At 44.6% G+C, this 27,560-nt stretch overlaps 1 pseudogene; it reads left to right on the top strand.

Annotated features, from left to right (window-relative positions):
- Positions 1-18,545, top strand: part of LOC136503330 (4-hydroxy-7-methoxy-3-oxo-3,4-dihydro-2H-1,4-benzoxazin-2-yl glucoside beta-D-glucosidase 2, chloroplastic-like) — a 33,543-nt pseudogene extending 14,998 nt beyond the window's left edge.
- Positions 18,546-27,560: the final 9,015 nt, after the last annotated feature.

A 27,560-nucleotide genomic window follows, 5' to 3' on the forward strand; every position in this document is an offset into this window, starting at 1 on the left:
CATCTAAAATTGAGCTCTACGCAATGAACCCATGTTTGAGTGCATTTGGCTCTTTTGAATTTTTATTGCTTTTTGTGCTATTCTATAGACGTCGCTAACGCGACTATAATGCGATCGTTTACAGACTCAGAGGAGAACTAGACGGACAAGGACCGAGAGTACCGTGAGGAGTATGGAGACGACTACACTGAAGGTGCCACATCCCATCCAATCTCGTAGCACCTATTACGCATGGCTAATATAGAGCTGCTATTGCTTTACTTTATTGTTATAATCACACTGTGATAGGACTTGCATGGTAGTATGCTTTCTTGATGGCCTTTACCTTGACGCAACTTTACCCCTGCTCACCCTGCTGTTAGGCTAAGTCACACGCTTGCTGCTATATTTCACTGCTTATTATTTCTACTACACTTATATATACCATATTGATGCGTGGTGGAAACTGGAGTTATCTGGACTATGGGGAGAGTGCTGCGTGTGTGACTTGGGTGTGTGGAGGGTAAGGGTTGTGTCGACCAAGTTGGAGTATACGATGAGCCGGGGGCAAGTCTTGCCGTGAGGTGCTACCTGGGCACCCCTGGAATGGATACCTATGGTGGGTAAATGGTGATATGAGGTGGCCCTGGGTGTGAACCTGTGATGGGAGGAGCCCAGGGTGAAGGTGTTGTGGTGTCACAGTAAAACCCTGATGAAGACATTCTGGCTTGGTCATCTCTAAGGACTTACTAGTACTCAGACTCACCGGGAAGCCTTACATACCACTCGCCCTATATGGTGCGAGACGGCCGGACTACTTGGTAGGATATTGTCACTACTGCTAGGTTGATAGCGGACAGTGCAAGGAGGTACAGGGCATGGAGGATTCCCCCCACACCCTTCCGAGACTTCATGGAGACCTTGTGGACCCGGCTCATGACTCACAGTTTCAGCCACCCCAGACTAGACTTGGGGTGTACCAGGGCTAAATGGTAGAGTGGCATTATCCTAGGCTAGCAAGCGGCCAGAATCAGCCCAGTTGATGACGGTCAGCGAAGAAGGCAGATCTTGTGGTTATGTAAAACCTCTGCAGAGTGTATGGTTGATCGATCGATACATATGCCGACTAGTCGGCTATGGACCTTTCCTGGGTTTCGCTTAAACTAGATAGAGAGATGAGTCCTTCTCTTCTTCCCCCATGAGAGAGTGTCAGTCGTAGCCTAGGGCTACGTGCCATGAGACAGTGCCGAGAGGGAGTTGGCCTATCGACTGAGCGATGGTATGGTGATGATATGGAGATGGTGGTATATCGATCCCAGGATCGAAACCTGGCTCTGGACAGAAATGGGGTGGAATGTGTGTGGGAATGGTGTTAAAACTTGACTATACTATTATATCCTTGATATGCTAATACATAAGAAACCCCAGCCTTATAGGTTCCTTTTGATTATATCCAACTTGCATCCAATTTCCACAAAGCATAGCCCATAGGGTGGGAGTGGCCAGTACAAATCATACTGATAAACTTTGGCACACAGGTTCTGCTGAGGAGTTTGACGGTTGAGGGGTTCGTTCCTACGCTCGAGTTTTGGCGATCTTATCTCCAAGCTGTTCTGGATGAATGCTACTTTTGATTCCGCAGATGCGGCGATGTAATAATTTATGTAATTCCACACTTTATGTACTCTGATATTATCATTGTATGGATGTGGTATTCGACTGGAATTTGGGTAATATGATCTACAACGGTCATATTACACTTTGACTCTGTGGATTTCCCTTCGCGGAAATCAGGTCGTTTCACCGGGCCTCTTTGATCAGGCAGTCCTAGTTCTCCTTCTGCTCATGGAGGATCTAGGATTTCTCCCTGCTACGAGCGATCAGGGACTGAAAAAAGATAAATGTCAGAACTAAAAAATACATGGAGAAAGGAGAAGGCAAGAGGCAAGGCCAAGTGACTACCCGACCAGTGGGAACAATGACTTCACGTAGGGAGCCCCTAGCATCATCCAAGGTTGATAGCACGGTCGCAATCCCCTCGTTGAGACTCTCCCACTCCATGCTCTCAGTAGCATCGTTGAGGGAGAAAAGTGTCGATGTCGGGCCCCGCAGATTCGTCCACCGGAGTAGGGGCTCGCCCTGCGCGGGTGAACGGCTACACCCCGAGGTTAGGGCCAAGGAAAAATCCCCGCCGGTCCTCTCCGCCACTGACACAACGTTCTGGGACCCCTTGGCCATGCCTCCCTCTGTCTAGCCTGCATCGAGCGTCGTCACTTGGGCCGCCAGTGGCATGGGACTCGCCGCTTCATTAGGCTGCGCCATGGCTGCATCCGGCTGCACCTGGCTTGTCGCAGTCACTGCCACCTCTGCCTACGTCGGTGGGGCCTTGACCGGCGGTGTCGCGCCCACCACAGTTGGCACCATAAGCACGAGCGGCAGATCCGTCCACCCTAACGTCGACAGTGGAATCACCTCTGTCGCCGGTTGCTCGGCGATCTCCGAGGGCGCTCCCTCAGCCCCGGTACCCGCTTGTCCCGCCAAGGGCACGGGTGCCACTATGAGCGGCGCCTCACCGGCTGGTGACATAGTCGCACCAGCGCCGCTCTCGCTCAAAATGGGTGCAACGTCAGCCGACGACCGCCGCCTCACCTGAAGGGCGACAATCTTCATGGGCACCAGCGCCAAAAGGTTGCCCCATCTCAGGATGCTGCAAGCAACAAAAGGAATAAGTCACAAAGAGAAATAGTGAAAAATAGAGAAAACTGAGGAGTTGATGACTTACATTGGTGCTGTCAGGCGATGGATATGTTTGGGGGATGAACCCCCAAGTCCCTGCTCCACGTCGTCGAAATAGGACCGTTTTGAGCCCGCCCCCTGCTCTCTAGCAGCGGGGCTCACTTGCCTTGCCTCCAGGGGCACAGCAGCAGAGCCACCCCCCTCCATCAGCACCTCAAGCGTGGCGGCAGTTCCGCCCGCCCCTGTTACCTCTTGGTGCGCGGCGGCGAAGCCACCCTACTCTGTTGGCACCTCTGGCGTGGCAGCAGATTCGTCCGCCCCTGCTGGCTCTTGAGGCATAGCGACGACCCCCCCTCCGCTGGCACCTCGGGCGTGGTGGCAGATCCGCTCGCCCCTGCTGGTTCTAAGGGTAGGCTGACAGACGAGCTCGTCTCCTCTGGCCTCGCGGACGCGTTTTCCCTTCCATGAAACAGGAAAGGTCCCGACCCCTGCAAAGATAAGCGGTTCCTGTCAACATGTCCTCACTCTCCAGGCATCACGCTCAGTGTCATCAACTACCTCAACATCTTCTTCCTCGTCGGCGTCGTTGTCACTATCAGTTTCCTCCCCTCGCTCCCACGCATGCAATTTCTACTGCTTCTTCTTCCTCTTGTCCTCCTTTGCTTTCCTCTGTCACTCGGCCTCGGTGTGGTTTGCCGCCCTCGTGGATAGACCCCTCGGCAACGAAGCCAGGAGATCTATGAGGATGAGGTCCCTCGACTGGTCCCCCAATTTCAATGTCAGTATCAAGGGGTCAGAAGTTCAATTGAAGAAGAAGGCATGAGGAAGAGAAAACTTACAAGGACAATGTACCCTAGTTCCAGCCGCATCGGGGGATGCCCCGGCATGGGTACACAAAATCAAGAGGGGTGCTCGTGCTGTTCTAAGAAGGCTCCATCACCTCCTTGATGCGTTGCACAACTTCAGAGGGGGAGAGCGTCGTCCCATCGAATGACGCCTCGGGCGCCATCACGTACTGGGGAAGCGCGCGCCTCATTAGTGGTGCTGCCCTCCTCTCATGGTAGGCGCCGATGATTCCCGACCCCTTTAGCCCTTTCTCCTTCAGGAAGTGGATGGCAACGAGATGGGCCTAGATCCTCTTCTTGTCCTTCTTCAGGGCACCCCACTTCCTCTAGGAATCTAGGGCCTCTTCGATTAAGCGTTCGGTAAACTCTGGCAAGGGGGCGGCGGCATCGTTCTTGAGATAAAACCAATGTGAATGCCACGCCTTGTTAGAGGTTGATAGCCGCATCGCCGGGTACTCACCAACTTGGTTATTCTGAAGCTGGATGCCGGCGCATCCCATTGGCATATTCAGCTCTTACCTCTTCTCTGTCTTCTTCTGGTGGGTGACGGTGAAGAAGTGCCGCCACAGATTGAAGTGGGGCTGATCCCTAGGAATCCCTCACACAAGGCGACAAACACCACCATGTGTTGGATCCCATTGGGGTTGAGGTGTTGTAGCTCTATCTTGTAATAGAACAACAATCCTCGAAGAAATCTGTGGGCGAGGGTGGCGAGCCTGTGCTCATGGAAGCACGCGAACAAGATGACGTAGCCATTGGGCGGCAATGGCATGTCCTCCTCGCCAGGCAGCCACCACTCCTTGGTGGTGGTCCGTGCACAGAGAAGACCTCAGCGGACAAGGCCCTCCAGGGGCTGGAGGGTGATTTTAGAGTGGCACCACGGCTCCATTGGGAGTTGGGGGTGGGTGGATGCGAATTTCACAACGGCTAAGACACAGATGTGGAGAACTTAGGTGATTGGCATCGGAGGTTGTAGATACGAAGGCAAGGAGGCAAAGTATGAAACCCTAGGGGCGAACCCTTTGGTTTTATTGGGGCGACGGATGTGAGGAAACTAACCATCCGCCTAGATCTCCGCGCCTCCCACGATTTGCCACAACGTCACGCCATGGGATACATGCACGCAATCCCTATCCTTTCCTTTAGGAAACTCGCCGGACGTTTTCGCCTCCCCGGGCGGACCGGGACTCATTACAAGTAAGAGGAGTATGGATCAAAAGCGCATCTATGGCCCGTCTGGGCCTAGGAGTTAGATGATTGGCCCATCAACGGGTCCAACAGCTGCTCCAAACACCCGTACAACAAAGGGTGGAAAGAGCTAGGTCCCGCAAGTGGCCAACACCCAGGCTCATGAGTGTAACACCCTAAACTTTGAATTAGAGCTAAAATGAATTAATTTGGAATTTATATGCTCATGAAAACATAGGAAAATAAAAATTTTCATTAATTTAAAATTTATCATAAGGTAGAAACGTGTTTGTTGCATTCATGCCGGTCGCTCCTTGTGTTTCTATGTGCAAATTGTGTGTGTTTTTATACGTTTAGGAGACGGATATCTATTTCTAGGAATTTTCTAGCTTCTTTCTGGAATTTAATCCTTACCTCCTTCACCTTAATCTTTATGTTCTAAGTTTCCAACAATATTTTTATGAGCTCCAAATACTTTATTTGGGTTTATCATGTTCCAAAGTGTCTCTGAGAATTTTCCCCAAATTTTCGAAGGTCTCGGAGTATTTTTCGTGGCTTAAATATCAATTCTGGACTTTTCTAGAATTATTTTATCCACAAAATTAATTAATTCCAAAAATAATAAATCTCTCATTTTTCTCAATGCTCAAAGCCCATGTGCAATAATCCTAATAAATCATAAAGGTCCAAGCATTTATTTACTAATGGGCTTTAATGTTTATTTAGGCCCACTAGTGCAGGTGGATGATGCAACGTCAATTAGTACCATATCGCTAGTTGACATGGATGTGGGGAGTTTTTCTTCCTATATATATCAACCAACCCCTTGGGCAAAGCATAACAAAGCTACCATAAGGGGAGCCCCTAGTTTGGGAAATCTCTCGTGTAGTAAATTATATTTTTCTCCTCTTTCTCTTGCCGTTGTCGTCGTCGTCGCCGTCGCCGTCGTCATCGCTGTCGCCACCGCACTGCCCGTTGCCACCCCGTCGAGCTGTACGTCATCGTTCTTCTACTCATCGCTAGAGCTCTTTGTCCATGAAGACACGCCGCCGCTGGCACCACCAGCTGCTTACCGCCGTTCGCTACACCACTGCCGAGGTGATGAATCCGTCGACACTTTCATCTCCACGACGCCACTGTTCGTATTATTACGTGCTGCACCGGCCATCATCTATCTATCACGTGTGGATGCAAGAAGATGGTGTGCCTTGTAGATAGTAGGCAGCAAACGTCCATGAGTAGGAACAGCCTGTCGCATGATCAAGCTGATATGTCAAACAGAGGCGGTTGGACAAGCAGGTGTTTCTCTTATCTATCTAATTTCAACTAATGATTTGTGTTCCGATCCTATGTTCTCCTATGCTTATGACAATCCTGTATTCCTGTTATTATTACGTCCATATAGCAACCCGGCCCTCATAATCAACCCTTTGATGAACATATATAATTGTTTTCCTCCACCATGGTTAACCAGCTGCACCTGTGGTATCGCCGCAGTCCAAAAGGTTTTCCTCGATTCCGTTTCTTCTTTTGAAAGCGTATTTTGTTTTGGTTAAGTCTAAAATATGTTTTCAGCTATTTACAGATTTACCACTGATATTGTTTTAGCCATAACTTCTCCGTTTTAACTCCGATTTGACCCGTTCAACTTGCGTTAGGTTCGTAATTTCATAATCTACATATTTATACTACTGTTAGATATGTTTTCAACTTTTAAAATTCATGGTTAGATTTAATCTATTACTTTAATAAAGGAAATCTTGTTTATTTCATATCTTCTATGTTTTAGCTCCGTTTTGACCCATTCAAGTTGCGTTAGATTCATAGCGACGAGATCTACGCGTTAGTAACAGTGTTTATCATGTTACTAATTTTGAAATTTCATGGTTTAAATCATATCTTGATTAACAATTATGCAATTGGATTTTATAAATAAAATATGATTTGTTTCACTTTAGTTTTATAATTCAAATCTAAATTTGACTTAATTTGATTTATAGTATCTATAAATATCTTATATATGTTTTATATAATTAAAACACATGAAGCTAATAGTTTTGTGAGTAGATCTCTCGGTAGTTGTATCTTTTCAACCTTAGCTCCGATTAGTGTGCTTTTTTGCGTCTGTGTGTTCGTAGCGAGACATAGATTCGTTTTACAAACTTTTCATCTTGATTTTATGTTTGGTGTATTGTTCTAATTTAGATCTATTATTTGCTTCGTGTATGATTGTATGGATGCTTGTGTGGTGCTTTATGATTTTGTCCAGTCGGTGAGATATACATGGTGATCAAGAAGAAGAAGAAGAACGTTGAAGATTAAAGCTTACCGAAGGATCGGTGTTTAAGGCAAGTATAGCATGGGATCATCCTTGTTACCTATTCACCTTTAATCACTTAATTCATATTGCATGTGTCTACCTTGATGCCAATAAGGATATCCAAGATACTTGATATCTTGTACCTTGATACCTATGGGTTATTGCATTGGGTAGTATGGAGCTAGTGCTCAATTAAAGACCATGATCTTGTAACTTGACTAATGTAATATGCAATAAACATTAAAAGATGTTTTTAGCAACATGGAATTAGGGGGCTAGAGCATTGGGCTGTTTTTATGATGCTCTAGATTCCTCTCCCTAAGGATTTATCTGTAAGTGATCGTCTGGGACTTACAGTACAGCTGTGAGGGCTACATGACTCTAGCTTTAGCTCGGTATGAGGACCTTTTTCTAGCTTGTTAGTGGTTACCTTTATTGGTGTAAGAATAGCTTGCCGAATCGGGTATAGTGCGGCCTCTGTCCCCTTGTGTATAGGCTGCGCGTCATTGGGCCATCGGGAAGGGGGGCTCTATATCTATTTGCCGAGTGAATCTAATGGCCCTAACTTATTAGAAAAACCTTTGAAAGGCTTCATAGTGAACCCTACCGACCTTCCTTGGAAGTGGGTCAAGAGATTAGCTACCTCGGGTGAAAGGGTAAATCATGACTCACAGTGAAAGTGTACAACATTTACAGAGTGTAAAACTGGTATATCAGCCGTGCTCACGGCCATGAGCGGCCTTGGAATATTTATGGAATAGATGATCACTAATGGTTAATGATGATGAACACTAATGATATGGATGATGAAGATGCTCACTAAATATTACTGTTTATGCTATTCGTTATTCATGTTTACCTAATCATGTGTTTATGGGCTTGTGATAAACTTGTTGCTACTCACTTGCTAAAATCATGACTCATTAAAAGCTAATTGCAGTTAAACCAGTGTCAGCCTTTTGAGCCTCATGAACCCCATGTTATATTTGTTGAGTACGACATGTACTTACGCTTGTTTTACTTTTTAATTATTTGGATAAAAATCCCGGATGGGTACCAGATTGCTAGAGTTTGAAGAAGTTAGGCTTGTGATCAACCAGTTAGTTGTCCCTGTGGATTTGGAGTCTTCGCCTGAAGATCGGAGTTGTCTTTCCGCTGTCTATACTCTGAGGTTATATTCTTTATACTAATACGCTATGTATTTAAGCATTGTCTATTGATATTACCCTTATTTGTAGCTATATGTGAGATTTGACTTCCTGGGCTCACATATGGTGTGTATCTGGTTTTGTTCTTAAAATCGGGTGCTACAATGAGCGCCACGGGCATCTCGGCCCCCGATTAAGTCTTAGTCAGGCTTTCCCTGACCAGATCTCCTCGAACAGGGTACCAGGACCCCAATCAAACTATCTAGCTAAACAACCACCAAATCTTACGACCATACCCACGAAGGGTCCGACCTTGGCGAAGAAGAAATCACCATCTTTAGGGCAAGCCGTGGGCAACAATAGAGGGCCAGGGCTCTCAGAATCCTCTCTTTTAGAAAACCATCCGAAGCAGTATCCTACTCCTCCGTAGGCTCGGGGGCTACACCCACCGGGTGCGCTCGCGCGCACCCGCCGGCAAGTCAACAAATCCCCCAGGCAATTCTACTCGAATTGCCCGGGGGCTCAGGGGCTACTGTCGGGGACAAATATTAGGGTACCCGAAGAGGAGGAGCTAATGACTGTCAACATTGATTCATCCACACGATCAAGAGCATGACTACACCGCTTGCCGTGTCACTTCTCGTCCATCCACCGAGACCATGGGCCCTACCTCGTCTAACCCTGAAGGGTTGGCTCTGCCTTGGTGGGCGCTGTGGCCGTAGGCCCTGTCTTGCCTAACCCTCGAGGGTTGACTCCGCCTTAGGCTAACTCCCGAGGGCTGGCTCCGCCTCGCCCGACATCTGAGGGTAGACTCTGCCTCGCCTGATCCCCGAGAGCTGGCTCCACCTCGCCCGACGTCTGAGGGCTGGCTCCACCTCGCTCGACGTCTGGGGGCTGATTCCGCCTTGCCCGACGTCTTGGGGCTGATTCTGCCTTGCCCAACGTCTGAGGGTAGGCTCTGCCTTGCCCGACCCTGAGGGTTGGCTCCACCTCACCCGACATCTGAGGGCTGGCTCCGCCTCACTCGACGTCTTAGGGCAAACTTCGCCTCGCCCGACCCTCGAGGGCTAGCTCCGCCTCGCCCGACGTCTGAGGGCAGGCTCAACCTCACCCGACCCCCAAGGGTTGGCTCCGCCTCGCCCAACGTCCGAGGGCTACCTTCGCCTCACCCGACGTCTGCATGTGGCTCGTTCATATCTACGTGCACAGATAAGGCAGGGCACTCAAGTCAACCGCAATACTGAGGACCATACCCTGCACGTCTATAGGAAAGTACCATCAGGATAAGACTAGAAGGGCGCTTTGAGACCTTTTAGGCATGTCAGAGTCCAAACAGTGTTGGAGCCGCCGACATTTGTCTTACAGTGTTGTGGGCGCCGCCATTTGCCCTCAGGCATGGATCCTGACAGAAGCACACGACAATCACTACGGTCCAGGAGGAAACTCGCATCACCTACAGTAACGGATGTATGGTCACTACACCGTCTGCTCCCGGTATGGCCACGGATCAGCACCCTGGTCTGCCGTGCCACCCGCCGGAGCAGGATGGGACGAGACAACTTGCTGACAATGCCAGGACATGACATCATCAATAGACAGATGCCCAATGTGGCCCTATTAGGATCAGCAAACATGCGCCCGACGTAGAGCTATTCCTGGCACCGCCTGCCATGTCAGCGGGGCCCACATAGAGGAAAATCAAGACCCGACTTCTTTGAAGGACCTCCTTTGCCTCTAGTTTTCCTCTTTTCTCCCATTTGTAATCCCTGCTCTCCTTTGGCCTATAAAAGGAAAGGCAGGGAACCCCACTAAGGGGATCGATTCAACACACCATGCATCACATCACACATAGCTGAGCAACAACCAAGCTCTCAGCACCAATTCGACCTTTCCATCAGAGACTTCGGACCTGTTCCTCTCTCGCCCGTTTGTAACTCCTACTACGAACTTTTCAGTGCTAATAACACGAACAACAACCATGAACTGGACGTAGGGACATTCTGCCCGAACCAGTATAAACCTTATGTCTTTTTAGCACACCATCCGAATTAGATGCGCAATAACATAAATTTACTCGTTGGTGTTTACTCGAAACACCGACACTTGTTAATATATATTGTTATCATTATTTATGTTAGTATTCTTTTGACTGATAGGAGGATGTCCGATTGCTGAAGGAAATGGGCATGGACGCCTATAGGTTCTCCATCTCTTGGCCTAGAATACTACCGACTAAGTAATACTCCTTCCGTTCCAAATTATAAGTCTCTTTGACTTTTTCGGTTCATCCAATTTGCTATGTATCTTGTAATAGAACCGACCAAATCATAAGAACGTAAGTACAAAAACAATCACCGAAGCGATCAAATTCCTGTACTTAAGCTCCCATAATCCCGGTAGTCCGGAAATCACGAAGGATTTCAACCAACTCTCGACATACAAACCAAGATTGTAGTGATTCAACACAACACATCATCCGTTACAACATTTCATAATAAGCATTTGGATACATCCATCAGAGTTTAAATAGAATATTACAAACCAAGTTTGAGTGTGCGGAAGCAACATAGTTTAGTACAAAACATCATCGTTTTCAAATACATTGCCAAGTCTGAGTCATGTCCCATAAAAGCATTATTAGGTACGAGAACTAGTAGAGACCGCACCCAACGGTCTAGTCTTCATCCCAGCAGGGAGAAGGCAGTACTTGCAGCAACCAAAGTAGAACTGGTCATCTACAGCAGGTGGGAGATAAACCCTGAGTACGAGAAGGTACTCAACTAGACTTACCCACCAAAACCAGAAATAAAAGACACCAAGGATCATGCAAGGCTTTTCAGGTGGGCTAGCTTGACACAGTTGCATAAAAGAGCTTATGATTATAGTAACCAATTTAAAACTTAGCATCAAGCTTAACATCATTTACCTGTCCACTAGATTAGCACCTGTACTAGAGCACTCACTTATTAGGAGCAAACAATATTAACCATAGCAGGTATAATAAGGCTGTCATCATCATATCATCATTTCTGAACCATTATGTTATTAAGTGTATCTACTTTGGAGATAAGCCCGTCAAGTTCTCACTAACCGAGAGAGACGGCGACTCAAATCGAATTACAACTCAGCTGAGGGGGTATTCCTAACTCTCACCCTGGCATACTTAGCAAGGGTAGCCGTGGGTCACCTTTGGAACAACTCAAGAACCAAATTCGCGGGTTCGATCAGCGCCAGCACTCTCAGGGATTACCCTTCTGCCAGGACGATCAGGACTTTTAAATCACCTGCCCTTGGACTCACGCCTACGACTCCCTTTCGAGGCGCACTTTATACTTATCGACTCCCGGCCTGAGGTGAGCTACTCGGCTTCGCGGTCGGTCATCGGACACGGCCAACTAAGAGAGAGGCATGCGTTCAACATGAACAGGAAAGGCTCCAAGAATCAATCCTTAAGCGACACAGACGGAGTCACTGTAAATCGGCAAGCCTCCGCCCGGTCTTCATTTCAAATTAAGACTGGTTCTTTTCCACGATAGCAAATATAGCCAACCGTGCCATATGTATCTTCCTATATCTCGCAGGTGATAGGAAATCACCCGACTTCTACCGCGTTTAAGTAGGGCTAAGCACTACACGAGCCTGAGCTACATAGGATTCAGGGTAACAATATCTGGATAAGGATTGGGTAACCAATGCAGCAATTGTTTGCATCCAGCACCTAAACTTAATGCAACAATATATATACGTAACAATAATACTGTAACTGCATTTCGGAAATTAGGAGGCTTAATATGCTCCGGGGCTTGCCTTTCACAAAGTTGCAAGGACGGTGATCCGGGCACTCAACGGCGACCTTGTCTGGCACTTCTCCTGAAGGCTGCTCCTCCTGAATCTCCGGTGTCGGCTGCTGCTGCTGCTCGCTCGGTTCCTCGAATTCCAGCAGGGTCACTCCTTCCGGTACACCTATTGCATGCCGATGCACAAGATAAATATCATGAATGCATAAGGAATGACATGATGCTCAATGATGAATGAATTACAGTAAGTGTTTACCGAAAGCATCACTGGACACTCGTTTACCGAGTAAAATAGCTCTATTCAAATCACTTTAAGCATGTATCTAACTTAACTTAAAGAACAAGATCAACTTACCTAACTTGCATAACCTAAGATAAAGATGCTCATCTTCAGTTAAAGGCCTAACACCTAGGAACATTACCACAAACTTAGAAATAGTAAAGGCATACATAATTTATCATTTAAAGTTTCATATGCACACAAGTAGTCCCTTAATTTAAGCACAACCAAAGTTATACAAATCCAAATGACTTGCATGAGGACATTCTGGAAAGCTTATGAAATTCTCTACAAATCATTTATAAACATCAAAGCATGATTCTTACGTTAATCAAATCGAATTCCAGTAAACCTAGAATCTGTCCAGAAATGATAGGGTTACTAAATTAATTATTTAATGATGATGCAAAAGTATAATTGGACCAAGCCAAGTTAACCAACTTGTTGCACATACCAGAGAAACACTAGAAAGTATAGTGCCAACTTCTAAATAAATTATTTAATATCATTTTCACATTTATTTAGTTAATTAGGTGATTAAAGCAATATATAGTAAAACTATTCATAAAAATCTACAAAAATTACAGTAGCTATCTCATGCTTCACATAGGCTACCATAAAATTTTCAAAGCCATTGGGCAAGCAGAACTTGTTGTACCCAAAATAACAGGTGGCATGCCTATTTTTAGCATAATTAGGAAACCCTAATGAAAAGTGTCAAGCAACAGATTTCACATTTTTCCTAGCATCATTCTAGCATAAGAACCTTACTCACCAAATTTTACCTATACTGGATCTATAGAAAAATTATGAAAATTCACACAAGATCCATCCATTGATAAAAAGAAATTCTATAACTCAAAAACTATACATGCACTAGCTCTGAAATTTTAATCAGAGCTTCTACTAAGCAATAATAGATTACCCACAAAATTTCATAATTTTTGGACCACAGAAACTCAAGATAAAATTCAAACAAGTTTGCATGCATCTAAAAACACATTTCAAAGTCCTATTTCATTCATCCAAAATTTCTAAAACATATGCTCATATAATATTTTTATTAGATACTAGACATTACTAGGAACTCAACAAAATTGGAACCATAGCATTTGGAGCTACCAATTAGGAGATACACATTTTTTAATCATGCACACAATTCTGTGAAAAACAAAATAAACAAAACCAAAAACAAGAAATCAACTTCGCAACTGGGCCGGCCCGAACAGATCCGGCGGCCCACGAAGCCCACGCCCGCAAAAGCCAGCACGGCCTAGAAGCAGCGCAGCCCAGGTCAGGCTCCCGCCTCTGTGCTTCAGCGGCTGACGATGGGGACCCGCGCGTCAGTGAGAGAAACAGGGGAGGAGGAACGACCGGTGGCGTAGTTCGTCGTCGGTGGCTTCTCCGGCGAGGTCGGCGATGCTACTACGTTCAATACAACAGTGCGCATCTATTGGTGCCCTCAATTGAGGCTAGTGTTGCGGCTACAGGGTTGGCGACGAGCAATGGCGGCGCACGGCCGCAGCATGGCCGGCTCCGGTGAGATGACGGCGTCGCAGCCCTATAAGGCGACCCTACGAGCTTCGGCAGCACTCCTAGGACCTAGCGCGTGACAGAGGAGGGATGGCAAGGGCGCGAGGACAGCTGGCCGCGTGGAGCGCCATCTCCGGCGAGAACAGCCACGGCGGCAGTGGAAGAAAACGACGATTCGCCCTTACCGAGGCTCGATTGACCCGATTGTGAGGTGGAGAGGGTAGAGAAGACCACGGCGAGGCTACTGACGGACTGGGCAACTCGTTTTTGCGGTGGCGAGCGCGCACGATGATGGCGACGCGCGGTCGGCAATGGGGGAGCTTGCTGCGGACACGGCGCTGCGCGCGGAGAAGGCGAGAGAGGGAAATGGAGCGGTGAGCGCGTTTGGGCAGGGCTGGCCCTCTTCTGGAGCGCGGACGCACGACGTGGTGACCTCGGCAGCATATGAACGCCACGCGGCGAGCGTCGCCTGAGCCGGTCGACCACCGTGCTCACTGACCGTTTTCTGAAAACGGCGATTCAGTGTACGATGCTAATGACTGTCAGCGACATTTCGACGTGTCAATCCGGCTAATCCATTGCTCCTTAGCAAAAACTACGTACATGAAATTTGTAGGTGTACCATCCATCTACAATTTCTTTTCAAGGACCATGACCTAATTCTCCATGGATCAGCAGTTACATCAATCCAAAGTGGGCTTGATCCAACTGAAATTTCAGTTAAGACTTAGCATATTTTTCAGTGTTGAAATCAGCATGAATTTTTGACTTGTGGGCCATGTTTGAGCCTGTTCTAACCATTTTCATGAAATGATCATAAAACAACTTTTGTTCCTTAATAAATTAGCTACAACTTTGGTAAAGATTGCACAGCCATGCAAGGTCTCTAAGTTGGTCTTTTGAATCAGTCAAACAGTGACACTCCAAGGGTTATTAAAAGTCAAACCTTCACTTGAGGGCATTTTGGTCATTTTAATCTACATGAACAATGTCCCAACAAGTAACCTAAGTGTAGTTAAGGTGTAATAGACCATAATCAACCACTTTACAAAATTGTTATACCAACTTCTAATGATCACATGTGATAAAGCAACTAAAACAAGCAATTCACTCATATGTTGCAATGCAATGTTTCACATGTTGCATGACTTTGTTGTTATTCTATACTTGTCACATTACTACCATGTTGCCATGTTTCAAGGTATGAGAAATTCATGTTGCATTCATATGTTGCACTACCACCATCCATAAGCAATAAAGTATGAAACAAACAGAATATGCGAATGTTGCATACGTATGTTTCAATGACAATGGCCTGATGACATAGATGATGCATATGTTTATGAAATGAAATGCAATTAGTGGAAGCCAAACACCTAGGGTGTTACATATCTAGACATATTATTATATCTAGATGTATAGCAAAATAGATGTACCAAAAAAGTTAAAATGACTTATAATTTGGAATGGAGGGAGTACATATTAAAATTATGAAGTATGTTTTCCACGGTGCATGCATTAATGCATCCAATAAGGCAATAAGGGTTGTTGGATTGTTATGATGCTAGTTTTAGCATATGCTTACGACATTCAGAAGGGACAATCGAAGGAGGTATTAACTGGGAAGGCATCCACTACTACAAAAGGCTCATAAACTTGTTTCTAGAGAACGGTAAAAACCCATTTCTCTTCCTGGTTAGATTAGCAGCTTAATTAATTAATGAAGATCGTAATCCAGTGACAAAAAGTTTTCACACGAATCATTTTTTACTCATTGCAACCCAGGCATACAGCCATTTGTAACAATTTTCCACTGGGACACGCCTCAAGCACTGGTAGACAAGTACGGTGGCTTTTTAGATCAGAGGATTGTGTAAGTACTATACACAGTTAAAATGATATGCTCACATCTATTATTATTTAGTCTACTTGCTCTCACTCCTTGCACGAACAAAGAATACCAATGAGAGGACGGTGATTCTGGTGTTTCATACATTTTGGACAATGAATTTGTATGATTTATTTTCATTATGGTTCGCATCAAAAGTATTAGAGAAACAGCATCATCAATTGTCATTCATGGGATTGCCAGTTAATTAGCATATATAACACATCATTCGGTTTTGCAATTTTTCAGAAAAGATCACACAGACTTTGCTAAGGTGTGCTTTGAGAAATTTGGTGACAAAGTGAAGAATTGGTTGACTTTTAATGAGCCCCAGATATTTTGTTCTTTGTCATACGGAACCGGGACCCTTGCCCCAGGGCGGTGCTCACCGGGACAAAAATGTGCTGTCCCAACTGCAAACTCACTCACTGAGCCATACACTGTTGGCCACAACCTTCTCCGAGCCCACGCTGAGGCTGTCGATCTTTACAACAAGTATTACAAGGTACCCTCTCTCTCTCTCTCTCTCTCTCTCTCTCTCTCTCTCTCTCTCTCTCTCTATATATATATATATATATATATATATATATATATATATATATATATATATATATATATATATATATATTCAACGACTCTCATATACAGTCTTCTAAATTAATAGGTAGTGGTACACCAATATATAGCCTGTTCGGCAGGATTGAAAAATAAGCCAAAATACTGTTCCGGCTGATTGTTGTGAGAGAAAAATACTGTTCTATCTAGACGTAAACAGTGTTTCTGTGAGTGAGCTGGCCAGCCAAGCTCAGCCCAGCCAGCCAGCCGAACGAAGCCATATACTCCAACATTGATAAATAAATTGCAGGGTGAGAACGGACGCATAGGGGGCTTGTGCTTGACGTAATGGGTTATATGCCATGCGAAAATACGTTTATAGATCAACATGCCCAAGAAAGGTCCATGGACCTTAACCTAGGATCGTTCGTGGAGCCGGTGGTTCGTGGTGACTACCCTTTCTCCATGAGATCGTTGGCAAGGGAACGGCTACCCTTCTTCACTGACAAAGAGCAAGAGAAGCTAGTGGGTTCCTATGACATGATGGGGATAAACTACTACACCTCAAAGTTCTCCAAGCACATCGACATCTCACCAAACTACTCGCCGGTGTTCAACACTGATGACGCCTATGCCACAAAAGAAAGTAAGGAACAATAGTTGGGTACTAAGAACCTTACTGCTTCATTGTTCCATTAAAAAAATCTGACGTTCTCATATTAATCGTGTACTTTTATTATTCTGTCAACCAGTGTATGGGCCTGATGGGAATCCTATTAGTCCTTCTGTACGTGCCGTCCTAACACTATATTATTTTTTACCATATTTTATGCTCAAAGTGATAATGTAAAAAACCCATCCAAAATTAAATATAATCATAGAGTGCTCATGGTTAAAATGGCACGTGAAAATGGAAAGTCCGTGTTAGGCATGCAAATGTTTTGTGTTGGCAATAAAGCGGAACAAATCTGCCGTTTGTTCTTGTAATATGCATATTGGATCGATATTCATACTCCAGTTTGCAGACGGGGAATTCGTGGATCTACATTTACCCTGAAGGCCTAAAGGATGTCCTTATGATCATGAAGAACAAATACGGAAACCCACCCATATACATCACTGAGAATGGTAAGTAGTAAAATGCTATATATTTTTGCATTTTTGTTGCAATTTAAGTCATAGGTTGTACTAAATTTTAGCTACCTACAAGCAATTGTATCTTTTTATTCTTCTCATGGGCCTTTTGTAAATAAAGGGGTTTTGATACTTTTTAAACAAGCAAAACGTTGAAAAGTAAGTAACTAAACTTTTCATTATCACAAAGACTGGATCACCGTCACAAATGGTTTCAATTTCGCAAGAATAGCTCTGTTTTCTTTGTTTGAAAGATGAGCTTAATCCTATATATATATACACATTAGCTAGGCTCGATGAATCACTATCACAAAGACCGGATCCAGTGATGTACGTATCTGGTCTAATCGGGATCATATCGTCCCCAGAAAGAAAATGAGATCAGTTGCATATTGAGTCTGAGCTTGTCATATAATAATCACATGGTATGGGCATCTAATGAGGACCATGGATGTGCCGAAATGAAAGCTCGCCCCATAGCTTGCTAATAAGTTACTGTATTCATTAAAACATCTGGCGAACGACTGAGATGACTTGGCCCGATAATCCATGGAATGTGAGGCACTGAAAAGGTGATTTATTTGTTTTTACAGGGATGGGTGACGTTGACAATGGCAATCTACCCATACAAGTTGCCTTGAGGAGTCAATGGAGTATGAATCTATAGAACTTACCTCCAGCGCCACATCGCAACTCTTAAGGAGTCAATGGAGTATGAATCTATAGAACTTACCTCTAGTTTATTTCATTCTTTTCGCTTATTTCATACAAAGAAACTTGTCCGTTGATTAGTACACATTTTGTTGCACTATATATATAATACACATGTACACTATTTATTTATATGTGGCGCACGGTTCAATTAAAATAATAATAATAATGCTTGCATTTGCATTGCATCCGTTCGTGCCAGCTTGGGAGCAAATGTGCACGGCTACTTCACTTGGTCTTTGCTGGACAACTTTGAATGGGCCACAGGCTACACCGAACGTTTCGGACTCGTCTAGGTTGACCGCAAACACGGCTGCAAGCGCACCATGAAGCAGTCAGCCAGGTGGTTGCAAGAGTTCAATGGAGCTGCCAAGAAGGTTGAAGATAAGTTTCTTACGCCAGCGCTTAATTTTTTTAGACCTCTCATCTAAGTACAGCTGTAGTATCTGTTTGGATACAAACACACACCACCACACACACGCAGACATCTCACACACACTGTATACAAACAAATCTACAACTATACCTAGACAACGAACGCAGCTGAGAGGTATTCGAAGATCATTAGGCTCCGAGCGTGACGGACACGTCACTTGACCATTATGACACATCTGCGTGAGAGGCAACTGAAATTATTAACGATGAATAAATCTCTGAGGTGAAGCTCCTGGGTTGATTCCAGGAATCGAACCCAGGACCGGCCGCTCGTACCACAGGAGCAAGCCAAACGAGCTAGGGCTCGTCCTCGCCAGCGCTTAATTAGAACACTGCTGGCTGATGTATGGTGGCACGTACTGCACGCATGGAAAACTTGAAGTGTGGCTGTGTGGTTTGAAACCCACATTTTTCTTTGCACCGCCAGAGGTAGTATGGAGACATGTTCCTGTTCACTGTTATCTTGCTATGCAATAAATGAAGTGGTACATTTGCCAGTTTCAATATTTGTAATGTTGAATTATTATGGACGATGCCTTGTATTTGTCAGGGGGCGAAAGCAAATGGCCTGAACTTCCAAATAAACTATTTTCCAATTGTTTAGTATGTGAAAAAGAAAGAAAATTGAATTTTGTATGTACTTCTTGATGTTTCTGTAGAAACTCCGAACGAGTTTGGTGCGGCGGTACTTGTTAAAATGCAGTATATCCAAGACACAGATACCTTTGGAACACAAAATAACTTCAACATTTTTTTATGGAAATTTAAAATATTTTGCTAATTTAGTAAAGTTATAAAAAAATACTAAAGGGTCAAGTATAATATATCTATCTATATATAGCTAACATTAAAGAGTCAAAATTTCCGCAATTTTTTCATCTGGCCCTTGCTAACTAATTCTGTAGCTTTATTCCAACATGTCCGACGTGTCTTCGCTTTCCAGTATGCTCCGAATCAGAACGAGTCCAGCAGGCAATTAAGTCTCTACAAAACAATCTCCTACAACTAAAAAGAATAAAGTGTGGATATTTTTTGGTGCGACATTTGTTTTGGTTCGTCTGTATCCCTCTCCCCACCCCGTGCGATACCGCGGCTAATAAAAAAAGAAAAATCCCCCCTCGTCTCTCTCGTGGCCCGACGCCCGACGGCGCTCCTCCCTCCCAGCCGCGGCGATGCTCCTCCCTCGCCAGCGGCGGTGGCGCTCCTTCCTCGTCGGCGATGGCGGCGCTCCTCCCTCGCCGGTGGCACTCCCTCTCACGGCGGCCTCCCATCTCCAGCGAAGCTTTGCGAGCTCGGCCTCAGCGCTGCCAGATGCACGGGCACGGCGGGCCCTAGCTGCATCGCGTGGGGGCTAGGACGGCCGCGTGGCTGAGGGGCCGGCGACGGCGGCCCCTGGCTTGTCCCACCGTGCCACCGACACCTGCGGCGACTCCCAGGACAGGCGCGGCAAGGTGTAGGGGCGATGGCGTGGCCACCCCACAGCGGCACCGGCGGCGGCGGTGCCCCCTCAGATCCGGTCGGCGGGCAGGAGGAGCCTCGAGCGAGATGAGGGGCTGAAAGCTCTAGTTTGGTTTTGGTGAATTGATGAAACCCTAAGTGCTAACCTAGTTTATCAAGTGATCTGAGATAGGTAGCACATTCCAAGTAATGAAGCAAATGAAGATCATGACATGATGATGGCGATGCCATGGTGATGATCAAGTGCTTGGACTTGAAAAGAAGAAAGAGAAAAACAAAAGGCTCAAGGCAAAGGTATAAATGGTAGGAGCCATTTTGTTTTGGTGATCGAGACACTTAGTGAGTGTGATCACATTTAGGATCGATAGCCATACTATTAAGAGGGGTGAAACTCGTATCGGAATGCGGTTATCAAAGTGCCACTAGATGCTCTAACTCATTGCATATGCATTTAGGATCTAGTGGAGTGCTAACACCCTTGAAAATGTTTGTGAAAATATGCTAACACATGTGCACAAGGTGATACACTTGGTGGTTGGCACATTTGAGCAAGGGTTAGGAACTTTACCGGCGGAGTGTCCGTCCGTAGAGTGCAGATAGTCCGACGGTGCCACCGGCGCCCTAGACAGAAAAGACGGAGGTCATTGTAAGTGACCGGACGCTGGCCTCGGTTGGACCGGCGTGTCCGATCAGGTGGAGCATGAAGACGCTAGCGTCGGTCTCTGACCGGACACTGGAAGGTTGCGTCCGGTCCTGCTGACGTGGCAGCACACAGGGGAGTCGCCGTGTGACCGGACGCTGGGAGTGTCTGGTCGCGCATGACCGGACGCGTCGGGTCGTGAAAAGTCGTCTCTGGATGCTTACTGGAAACGACCGGACGCTAGGGTTCAGCGTCCGGTCACTTTGAGCTGCTGCGTCCGGTCATCACTTGACCATTGAGATCGAGCGATCGACATTTGAAGAGAGGGGACACGTGGCATGCATCGCGTGACCGGACGCTGAGGTCCAGCGTCCGGTCAATATGACCGGAGCATCTGGTCACCCCGCGTTGTGCCCAGTGAAGGGGTACAATAGCTCTATTTCGTGGGGGCTTCTATTTAAGCCCCGTGGCCAGTTCAAGCTCACTCTCTTGACCATTTGCATCGATATAACAACCTTGTGAGTTTAGCCAAAGCCCTCCCACTCATCTCCATCATTGATTCATCATCTTTGTGAGATTGGGAGAGAATCCAAGTGCATTGCTTGAGTGTTTGCATCTAGAGGCACTTGGTGTTCGTGTTTCACTGCAGGATTCGCTTGTTACTCTTGGTGGTTGCCGCCACCTAGACGGCTTGGAGCAGCGAGGATTGTTGAGTGGAGGTTGGTGATTATCTCCGGCTCCGATCGTGGTGATTGTGAGGGGTTCTTGATCTTTCCCCGGCGGAGAGCCAAAAGGTACTCTAGTGGATTGCTCGTGGCTTGTGTGATTCTCATCTTGTGTTGGTTGTGCGGCACCCTATTGAGGGTTTGGCGTGTGATGCCAATTAGCACGTGAACCTCCAAGTGAGTGAATCGCCACAACGAGGAGTAACTTGCCGGCAAGCAAGTGAACCTCGGTAAAAAATCATTGTGTTCATCATTTGATTCCGAGGTGATTGGTCTTCATTGGTATTCATTCTTGTGATTGATTGGCTCCTTCCTCGACACGGTGGTATAAACAAATTGCTCACTCTCTTTACATTACCGCAAACTCGTTGTCAAGCTCTTTAGTGTAGCTAGTTGTGAGAGCTTGTTAGTTTGGTTAGTGTGGCTCTTTAGTTAGCTTTTGAGAGCACACTAACTTAGTATATTGACATAGCTATTGTGTGGATAGAAACTATATAAACTAGAATTGTGGTAGGTGGCTTATATTTTTAGTAGGATAGCGCAACACTTGCTTCACCTCATAATTGTCTAACCGGTTTGTTAAGTATTGTTGTAGAAATTTTTATTAGGCTATTCACCCCCCTCTAGCCATTAGGACCTTTCAAGTGGTATCAGAGCCGAGGTCACCGTGATTTGAGGCTTAACAATCTTCGGTGTAAAAATAGCTCAAATCAACAACACCAAGAAGCCACCCTAATTTGATGGCAAAAATTATCCTTATTGGAAGTCAAAGATGACCACACAAATCAAGTCAATCAATAGAAAGGTGTGGAAGGTGGTAGAAACCAAAATTGAGATTTATGATCCGGAGAATCCCACCGCGGCCGAAGAAGTGCTTCTCCAAAACAATGACATTGCTCTAAGTGCCATTCATGATGCAATTGATGAGAGAACATTTGACCAAATCAAGAACATTGAGATGGCTCATGAGGCTTGGAAGAAGTTGGAAGAATCATTTGAGGACACTCAAGCCGTGAAGGGTGCAAAGGCATACATTCTCAAAGAGAAGTTTGTAAGCTTCAAGATGAAGGAGGATGAGGGTGTGCCGGAGATGTTTCATAGGCTTCAAGTGCTTGTCAATGATCTCAAAGCACTTGGAGAAGAGGTGAAGGACAAGGACTTCTCCCACAAGTTCTTGAGATGCTTGCCTTCAAGATTTGGCACATTGGTCACTATTCTAGTGAGGAGTGGTTTGGACACCATGACACCAAACCAAGTGTTGGGAGATATAATGACCGATGATACATATAGAGATGATGATGAGAAGGAAGAAAAGAAAGAGAAGAAAGATGAGAAGAAGGGTGAGAAGAAGAAGAGCGTGGCATTCAAGGCCACATCATCCAAGGGCAAGGCAAAGCAAGATACATCAAGTAAAGATGATGGCTCATGGGATGATGATGATGATGAGAAGATGGCTCTCTTTGTCAAGAAATTTGGCAAGTTCATGATGAAGAAAGGGTACCGTGCTAGAAGAAAGAAATCTTCATCCAAGAGCAAGGAAGAGTCAAGAAGGTGCTTCAAATGTGGAAGCAAAGATCATCTTGTTGCTCAATGTCCATAAAATAGCGACAATGATGATGACAACAAGAAGAACAAGAAGAAGGACAAGAAGGAAAAGAAAGAGAAGAAGGACAAGATGACCTTCAAGAAGAAGAAGGGTGGTTCATATGTGGTCACTTGGGATAGTGATGCTTCCTCAAGTGATGATGATGATGATAGTGATGATGATAAGACCACCAAGAAGAAGGCACTTGCAAGCATTGCAATCAATGAAAAGCCTTCTCTCTTTGACACTCCATCATGCTTCATGGCTAAGGCCACTAAGGTACAAATTTGTGATGATGGAAGTGATGAGGAACATGATAATGAAAACAAAAATGAAAGTGGTAGTGGTGATGATGAACCTACTAAAGATGAATTATTTGACATGCTAGAAGATGCTAAAGAACACTTTGACATTAAGAGAAGGGAATGCAAGAGCTTGAATAAGGAGGTAAAATCACTTAAGCAAGCCCTTGATGAGCTCAAAGCAACTTATGAGAGGCTAGAGGAAGCCCATAAGAAGCTTGGCAAGGCTCATAAAAAGCTTAAAAAGGCTCATTCCTCTTTGCTTGATGAGAAAAATAAAAAGAAGCATGTTGAAACTTGCAATATAGGCTTAACTTGTGATATAATTGATGAATCATTATCCATGCCTATCATTGTTGCTCCCACTAACCCTTCTTGTAGTACTTCTACTTTCACCTCATCTAGTAGTGATGGTTTCACTTGTGATGCCTCACTAATGGTTGAGAATGAGAACCTCAAGAAGGAGGTCAACAAGCTCACTCACACTTTGGCTAATGCCTATGGTGGTGTGGATCGCTTGCTTATGTGCTTGGACAGCTAAAGAGCTTCTCTCTACAAAGAGGGATTGTGCTATACCCCCAAGAAAGGCAAGGCAGCCTTTGCTCCTCACAAAACTAGTTTTGTGAAGAACGATAGTCGGTTTTGCACTAGTTGCAAGCAAGTTGGTCATGTAGAGCAAAAGTGCATGAACAAGAAGTCACAAGCTAATGTATCCTCCATTAAGCTTGATTCTTTCTATGTGCTTACTAAGGGTATAAATGGTGTGAAGGCTAAATTCATTGGTAAACCATGGATGTGCTCAAAGAAGAAAGCCATTTGGGTACCAAAGAGCTTAGTGACTAACCTTTAAGGACCCAAGCAAGTTTGGGTACCTAAAAAGAATTGATCTTCTTTTGTAGGTCAAATACAAAGCCGAAGGAAGGCATTGGGTTCTTGATAGTGGGTGCACTCAACACATGACCGGTGATGCAAGAATGTTCAACTCAATCAACACCAATGGCAATGATGGTTATGATAGTATCACATTTGATGACAATGGCAAAGGCAAGGTCAAAGGGCTTGGTAAGATTGCAATATCCAATGACATGAGCATTTCTAATGTTTTGCTAGTAGAGAGCTTGAACTTCAATTTGCTATTCGTGGCTCAATTGTGTGATCTTGGATTCAAATGCATATTTAGGGTAGATGATGTAGAGATCATAAGTGTAGATGGCTCTAACTTGATCTTCAAAGGCTTTAGATATGAGAATCTATACTTGGTTGATTTCAATGCTAGTGAAGCTAGATTATCAACATGCTTGTTCACTAAGTCTAGCATGGGTTGGTTATGGCATAGAAGGCTTGGTCATATTGGAATGAAACAATTGAATAGATTGGTTAAGCATGACTTGGTTAGAGGCTTGAAAGATGTTGTGTTTGAGAAGGATAAACTTTGTAGCTCTTGTCAAGCCGGCAAACAAGTTGGAAACACCCATCCTAAGAAAAGCATGATGATCACTAGTAAAGCATTTGAGTTATTGCACATGGATTTGTTTGGGCCAACTCAATACACTAGCATTGGTGGTAACAAATATGGCTTTGTAATAGTGGATGATTATACTAGATACACATGTGTATTCTTTCTAGTAGACAAAAGTGATGTGTTTGCAACATTCAAATCATTTGTCAAGGGCATTCACAATGAGTTTGAAACAACCGTCAAGAGAGTTAGAAGTGACAATGGTAGTGAGTTCAAGAACACTAGAATTGATGAGTTATGTGATGAATTTGGAATTAGACATCAATTCTCGGCCAAGTACACTCTACAATCAAATGGCCTTGTTGAGAGAAAGAATAGAACATTCATTGATATGGCAAGGTCTATGCTTAGTGAGTACAATGTGAGTTAATCTTTTTGGGCCGAAGCTATCAACACAGCTTGCTATTGTAGCAACTGTCTCTATTGTCACCCATTGAAACAGAAGACACAACTCTTGATTGGTAGAAAGCCCAACATTGCATATTTTTGGGTCTTTGGTTGCAAATGCTATATCTTGAAGAAAGGCACTAGATTGGGCAAGTTTGACAAGAAATGTGATGAAAGATTCCTACTTGGTTATTCCACTACAAGCAAAGCATATAGAGTTTGGAATTTGGATAGTGGTACTCTTGAGGAAGTTCATGATGTTGAATTTGATGAAACCAAGGGTTCATAAGAAGAGAATGATAACTTGGAAGATGTTAGAGGCATTCAACTTTCAAATGCCATGAAGAACATGGATGTTGGTGAATTGAGGCCTAGGCAAGTGAATGATAATGAAGATGATCAAGTACAAGTACTCTCTAACTCAAACATGCAAGATGATACAAATCAAGCTAGTACAAGTGGCTCTCATGACAATGAACTAAATCAAGTGGCTAGTATATCATCTCAACCCAATGATCAAGCAAGTGCAAACAATCAAGTTCCAATGCTCCAACCAACCAATATTGCAAGGGATCATCCATTGGACACTATCATTGGTGATATTTCAAGAGGTGTACAAACAAGATCAAGATTGGCATCATTTTGTGAGCATTTCTCATTTGTGCCATCCATTGAACCAAAGAAGATAGATAAAGCTTTGAAGGATGTTGATTGGGTGAATGCTATGCATGAAGAATTGAATAACTTCATAAGAAATCAAGTATGGGAATTAGTAGAGAGACCAAAGGGACACAATGTGATTGGAACCAAATAGGTCTTTAGAAACAAGCAAGATCAAGATGGGATAGTAGTAAGGAACAAAGCAAGATTGGTAGCATAAGGCTATACACAAGTTGAAGGTCTTGACTTTGGAGAAACATACGCCCCGGTTGCTAGATTGGAAGCAATTAGAATCTTGCTAGGCTATGCTTGTGCCCACAATATCAAGCTCTATCAAATGGATGTTAAGAGTGTATTTCTCAATGGTTACATCAATGAAGAAGTATATGTTGAGTAACCTCTCGGTTTTGAAGATGACAAGAAGCCCGACCATGTGTACAATTTGAAGAAGGCATTGTATGGCTTAAAGCAAGCACCTAGAGCATGGTATGAGAGATCGAGGGACTTCCTACTCTCTAATGGGTTCATGATGGGTAAGGTTGACACCACTCTTTTTATCAAGAAGATTGGCAAAGATTTGTTTGTGTTGCAAATCTATGTTAATGATGTCATATTTGGATCAACCAATCAAGACTTTTGTGATGAGTTTGGAAAGATGATGGCTAATGAGTTTGAGATGTCCATGATTGGAGAATTAAGTTACTTCCTTGGCCTTCAAATCAAGCAATTGAAGAATGGTACATTTGTGAGTCAAGGCAAGTATATCAAGGACATGATCAATAAGTTTGGCAAGAGTGATAGCAAAGCCATTAGCACACCGATGGGAACAAATGACAACTTGGATAGTGATGCAAGTGGCAATATGGTGGATCAAAAATTGTATCGGTCTATGATTGGAAGCCTACTCTATGTGACCGCATCAAGGCCGGATGTCATGTTTAGTGTATGCATGTGTGCAAGATTTTAAGCCTCACCAAGAAAAAGTCATTTGAAGGCTATAAAGAGAATATTGAGGTACTTGAAGCTTACACCAAATATTGGTTTGTGGTATCCCAAAGGTGCAAATTTTGAGCTAGTTGGTTACTCCGACTCGGATTATGCGGGATGCAAGGTTGAAAGGAAGAGCACCTCGGGCACATGTCAATTGTTGGGAAGATCACTTGTTTCATGGTCATCAAAGAAGCAAAATAGTGTTGCATTATCAACCGCCGAAGCCGAATACATATCCGTCGATAGTTGTTGTGCACAAGTACTTTGGATGAAGGCCACTTTGAGTGACTTTGGAATCAACTTCAAGAGAGTGCCATTGCTATGTGATAATGAGAGTGCAATCAAGTTGACCAACAATCCGGTTCAACATGCAAGAACAAAGCACATTGATGTCTGCCACCATTTCATTAGAGATCACCAACAAAAAGGGGACATTTGCATTGAGAGTGTGGGCACCAAAGATCAACTTGCCGATATATTCACCAAGCCATTGGATGAGAAAAGGTTTTGCAAGCTAAGGAATGAGTTGAACATATTGGATTTCTCAAATATGTATTGATGCACCCCCACTCATATGACTTGCCTCTCCTTCAAGCAATCCAAGGTAAAAGTTGATTGGCATGGCATACATCCTTGCTAAGGACATGTTTAGTCATTTCTCATATTTAATAGGCTCATTCATGAAAATCAAATGAATTTGATGATTGTATGGTACCACTATTGCTTCTATGCTTGACTTGATCTA

The sequence above is a fragment of the Miscanthus floridulus genome, chromosome 14, assembly GCF_019320115.1.
Source record: "Miscanthus floridulus cultivar M001 chromosome 14, ASM1932011v1, whole genome shotgun sequence".
NCBI classification, from domain to species: domain Eukaryota; kingdom Viridiplantae; phylum Streptophyta; class Magnoliopsida; order Poales; family Poaceae; genus Miscanthus; species Miscanthus floridulus.